Source organism: Elephantulus edwardii, unplaced genomic scaffold, assembly GCF_000299155.1.
Source record: "Elephantulus edwardii isolate Elephantulus edwardi_28Jun2011 unplaced genomic scaffold, EleEdw1.0 scaffold00097, whole genome shotgun sequence".
Classification (NCBI taxonomy): domain Eukaryota; kingdom Metazoa; phylum Chordata; class Mammalia; order Macroscelidea; family Macroscelididae; genus Elephantulus; species Elephantulus edwardii.
In genome coordinates this window covers 6820777-6826919 of record NW_006399847.1, presented here as the reverse complement: position 1 = coordinate 6826919, position 6143 = coordinate 6820777, and positions in this window count along the sequence as shown.

The following is a 6143-nucleotide window of genomic DNA, read 5'->3' as shown; positions in this document are numbered from 1 at the left end:
TTTTCTCCAGATTTCTTGGCACAACTTGGTGAGCACGTCCAGGGCAGCATCTCTTAGTTGAAATATGTCAATTGGTATACCATCTATTCCTGACCGTAGGTCTATGGTATTTCCTGGTTCTCAATTCTACTGCATTGATCTATGTGTCTGTCATTGTACCAGAACCATGTTGTCTTGACCACCACAGCAGAGTAATAGGATTTGAAATCAGGGAGTAAGATGCCTCCTACCTTGTTTCTCTTTTTAAGGGGTGCTTTGCTTATTCTGCACCTCTTTTCATTCCAAATGAAATTTGAGTTTTCCTTTTCCATCGTGTTAAATAATGGAATTGGTATTTGTATTTGTATTGGAATTGCATTGAATGTGTAAATCGCCTTTGGTAGTATTGTCATTTTCACAATATTGAGTCTTCCTATCCATGAGAAAGGTATATTCTTTCATTTCTCTAGGTCTCATTTTATTTCTTGTATTAATGTTTTGTAATTTTCTTTGAATAGATTCTTTGTACGTCTGGTTAGATTTACTCCCAAGTATTTAATCTTATGATTAAATATTGTGAAGAGTATTGTTTTCCTTAGCTACAGTTCTATATTCTCTTCGTCTCTTTAGAGAATTCCAGTTTATTTTTGTATGTTGATCTCGTATGCTGCCACTTTGCTGAATTGGTGAACTATGTCCAGTAGTTTCTTTGCTGAGTCTTTAGGATTTTCTAAGTATACTATGATATCATTTGCATGGAGAAATAATTTTACCTCCTCTTTGCCAATTTGGATACCCTGATTTCCTTCTCTTGTCTTCTTTTTTTTAATTAATTTTAATGAAAGTTTACCGAGACTTAGGGTTTCCTGTCATTTAAAGTTGCATTTTTCTCCCTGCCCACTCCCTCCCCCTCCCAAATTCAATTTTCTCCTTGATGACTAAAAGAAAAATTCTTTCATTACTATGCCATCCCTCCCCCCAAGTCCACTGCACTGTGCAACCTTCATTTTGGACTCCTGTCATGACAATAATACCTAATCATATACCCCTTTTACACAGTTCTCTCCCTCATCTGTTGCAATGCAGTATAAATTATTCCTTCCCTTCTTTTCTGTCTTCCCTCTACCCCAATGTCAGTCCTGCTTTGCAACAGTGACCCTATGCAATATTTGTCCTTTTGTGACTGAGATATTTCACTCAAAATAATGCCCCCTAGGGTCATCCACTTAGCGTAGTATTTCATGAGTTCCTTGTTTTTCAGTGCTGTATAGTATATTCCATTGTGTGACTATATCAGAGCTTCTCTGTCCATTCATTTGTTGATGGGCACTTGGGTTGAGTCCAGCTCTTTGCTATTGTGAACAAAACCACAATAAACATGGGTGTGCATATATCTGCTTGAGTGACAGTTATAGTTTCTTTAGGGTAAATTCCGAGAAGTGGAATTGCTGGCTCCAATGGTTTTCTATTTGTAACCTTTTGAGAAAGCACCATACAGCCTTCCAGAGTGGTTGTACCATTTTACACTCTCACCAACAGTGAATAAGGGTTCCAGTTTCTCCACAATCTCACCAGCATTTGTTGCTTGATGTTCTGTTAAATTTTGCTAGTCTTACTGGGGTGAGATGATATCTCATAGTTGTTTTGATTTGCATCTCTCTTAGAGGTAGGAATTTTGAACATACCTTCATGTGTTTGTTTGCCATCTGAATGTCTTCTTTGCTGAAGTGTCTGTTCATATCCTGTGCCCATTTGGCAAATGGGTTATTTATCTTGTTGTGGCGCTCGAGTATTTTACAATTTCTAGATATAAGTCTCTTGTCTGACATGTCATTATCAAATATTTTCCCCAATCTATGGTTTCTCTTTTTAATCTATTGGAGAAGTTTTTGGAAGTGCATAAGGATTTGATTCTTAGAAAGTCCCTTTCATCAATTTATGCTCTCCTGGTTGTAGACTTTCCAGGATGCTTGGAAGACTATTTATGCTGTGGATTAGGACTTCTAGGGTTCTTCCAAGCTTTTCTTTAATGAAGTTTATAGTCTTTGGTTTCTGTCCTAGGTCCATAATCCCTTTGAGTCGGTTTTTGTGTATGGAGTGAGGTGTGGATCTTGCTTGAGTTTTCTGCAGATAATTTTCCAATTTTTCCAACACCATTTGTTAAAAATGCTGTTGTTTCCCCACTTGACGGATTTCATCTCCTGGTCAAAAATCAATTGACCATAGGGAGATGGGCTGATTTCTGGATTCTCAATTCTATTCCATTGAGCTATGTGTCTGTTATTGTACCAGTACCAAGCTGTCTTGACCACCACAGCAATATAGTAGAATTTTAAATCAGGAAGTGAGACGCCTCCTACCTTATATCTCTTTTTAAGGAGGGCTTTGCTTATTCGGCATCTATTTTCATTCCAAATGAAATTAGAGATAGCCTTTTCTATTTAGGTGAAGAATGGAATTGGTATTTGTATTGGGATTGCATTGAATGTGTAAATTGCCTTTGGTAGTATGATAATTTTTAAAATATTGAGTCTTTCTATCCATGAGCAACGGATAATCTTCCACTTCTCCAGGTCTCTTTTTATTTCTTATAGTAATGCTTTGTACTTTTGTTGACTAGATCCTTTGTGCTTATGGTTAGATTTATTTCCAGGTAATTGTGAACAGTATTGTTTTTCTAAGCTCCAGTTCTGTTTTCTCTTTGTCACTGTAGAGAAATCCAACTGATTTTTGTATGTTGATCTTGCATCCTGCCACTTTGCTGAATTGGTCAACTACGCCCAGTAGTTTTCTTGCTGAGTCTTTAGGGTTTTCTAAGTATACTATCATATCACCTGCATACAGAGATAATTTTACCTCCTCTTTGCCAGTTTGGATACCTTTTATTTACTTGTTTTTTCTTATTGCTTTAGCTAAGACTTCTAATACAATATTGAATAGGAGAGGTGATAGTGGTAATGCTTGCTTAGTTCCTGTTTTCAAAGTGAATGCCTTTAATCTCTGTATTGAGAACAATGTTGGCTCTTGGGTTTACATACATACTTTTTATTACCTTGAAGAAATTCCCCTCTAATCCTATATTGTTGAGTGTTTTAAATAGGAAAGAGTGTTGGATTTTGTCAAAAGACTTTTCTGCATCAGTTGATAGGATAATGTGGTGCTTGTTTTTTACTTTGTTAATATGATTAATTTCATTGATTGTTTTTCTTATGTTGATCTATCCTTGCATATCTGTTATGAATCCAACTTGGTTATGGTAAATTTGTAATTTTTTTATGTATCATTGGATTCCATTGGCTAGGATTTTATTCAGGATTTTTGCATCTATGTTCATGAGAGATATTGGTCTACAGTTTTCTATCATGGTATTGTCTTTACCTGGCTTTAGTATGAAGGATATTTTTGCTTCATAGAATGAGTCTGGGAAAATTCCATCTTTTTCTATTTTCTGAAATAGTTTACTTAGAATTGGTGACAGTTCTTCTCTGAAAGTTTGATAAAATTGACTTGTGAAACCATCTGGAAGTTGTTTTATTACCTTTTCAATTTCTTCTTTTGTAATGGGTCTGTTCAGGTGTTCAATTTCGGTTTGTGTCAGTTTACATAGGTTGTGAATTTCTAAACATTTGTCCATTTCCTCTAGGTTTTCATATTTGCCTGACTATAGTTTTTTTTAATTTTCCAATGTTAGTCTTTTTTAGTTGGTTCTGTTTTGACATTGCTTGTTTAATCCCTTACTTAGATTATTTCTTTTTTCCTTTGTTAGTTTTGCTAGTGGCTTATGAGTTTTATTGACCTTTTCCAAAAACCAACTCCTAGTTTTGTTGATGGTTTAAATTATTTTTCTGTTTTCTATTTCATTTATTTCTGCTCTGCTCTAATTTTTATGATTTCAGTTTTTTAGAGGATATTGGGTTTTCTTGCTGTTCTTTTTCAATGTGTTGGATATGTTGGGTAGAGAGTCAAAGGACATTTTTTCTTGCCTTTTGATGTATTTACTTATTGCTATATGTTGACCTCTGGTTATTGCTTTGGCTATTTCCTGGAGGTTTACTTAAGTGGTGTTTTCATTGCCATGTGTTTCAAGAAACTTTTTAATTTAATTTCATTTCTTCTGGTACCCATTCATGTTCAAGCAAGGTGTTGTTCAGCTTCCAAATGTATATTTTTTCTCCTTTATCCCTAGTTATTAATTTCTAATTTTCTAGCATTGTGGTCTGAGTACATGCTTTGTATTACTTCTGTCGTTGTTGATTTTTAATTTAGTGATACTTGCCTTGTGACTTAAAATGTGATCTATTCTGGAGAACATTCCATGCACATTGGAGAAGAAAGTATTTTGTTGTTGTTGTTATGTTCCATCAAGTTGTTTGCGACTCTTAGCGACCCTATGTACAACAGACCTAAACCCTGCTCTGTCCTGTGCCAATCTGACTGTCTCTCACACACCCACCCCATTTACCCCAGTGACTGAATCAGTCTACCTCATTGAGGGTCTTCCCCTCCTGCGCCATCCCTCCACCTTCCCAAGCATCATGTCCCTCTCCTTGCAACATGTCCAAAGTATGTCAGATAAAGCCTCAGAATCCTTGCCTCCAAGGAGCAGCCCTGTTTAACCCTCTCCAGGATGAACATGTTTGTTTTCTTTGCAGTCCATACTACATTCAATACTCTTCTCCAGCACCAAAGCTCAAAGGCATCAATACTTCTTCTATGCTCCCTAGTCATTGTCCAACTCTCTGACCCATAACAACTGATTGCAAAGACCATGGTCTTCAGGACTTTGGAGAGGTTCCTAACAGCAAACTTTCCCAATGCAATATGTCTTTAATTTCCTGGCTGCTGATGCCAAGAATGTTGACTCTGTAGACAAGCAAACTAAAGCTGTCAACAATCTCAATCTCTTCACCATCCTGATTGGCATCCTGATAACTGCCAATTGGTCCAGTGGTGAGAATCTTTGTCTTCTTGATATTGATCCTCAATCCATATAGAACACTGCAATCCTTGACGCTCTGCAGCAAGCGCTTCAGGTCCTCCTCAGTTTCAGCAAGTAGGGTTGTGTTATCTGCATAACACAGATTGTTGATGATTCTTCCTCCAATCCTGATGTCACATTTCTCCTTATAGAACCCAGCCTCCTGAATAATCTGTTATGCATATAGGTTGAAAAGGTATGGAGATAGGACACATCCCTGGCATATACCATTATCAATTTTGAACCATGCATTGTTACCCTTCGCTGTTATGATGACTGCCTATTGGTCCAAGTATATGTTTTGCATTAACATGATTAAATGTTCTGGGATTCCCATTCTTCTCAGAGTCAGCCACAGTTTGTTATGATCCATGCAGTCAAATGCCTTTGCATACTCAATGAAACACAGATGGACATTCTTCTGGTATTCCCTGCTTTCAGCTAAGATCCATCTAACATTAGCTATAGTATCTCTAGTACCACAACCCCTTCTAAATCCAGCCTGTACTTCTGGCAGTTCTCTGCTGATGTACTGTTCCAGTAATTTTTTTATAATCTTCAGTAGAATCTTGCTTGCATGTGAAATCAGTGAGATTGTTCTGTAGTTTCCACACTCTCTTGGGTCACCCTTCTTTGGAGTGGGAACAAATATAGATCTCTTTCAGTCAGTTGGCCAAGTGGTTGTTTACCAGATTTCTTGGCACAACTTGGTGAGCACATCTAGGCTAGCATCTATTAGTTGAAATATGTCAATTGCTATACCATCTATTCCTGTGGCCTTATCTTTTTCTATTTCCTTCAAAGCAGCTTGAAGTTCTTTCTTCAATTCTTCTGTGTCTGTCAATTCATTTAATTAAGAAGGTATACTGTGCTTTTGGGGGGTGCATTAGCCTATAAATATCTATGACTATGAGTTGGTTTATTGTGTGGTTTAATTCTTCAGCATCTTTGTTGAGTTTCTTTCTGGTAGTTCTATGTTTTCTTGAGAGTGTTATATTGAAGTCTCCTACTACTATACTGCTGGATTTTTTAAATATTTTATTTCTACTGAAATTATATATTACTACATATTTTTGTTATCTATCTCTTCACTAGACAAGAACAAGAAACATTCTTATTAATCAGCAATGTGCTTAGAAAAATGTTGGCACATGATTGTTGTTGTTGTTGTTGTTGTTGTTGTTGT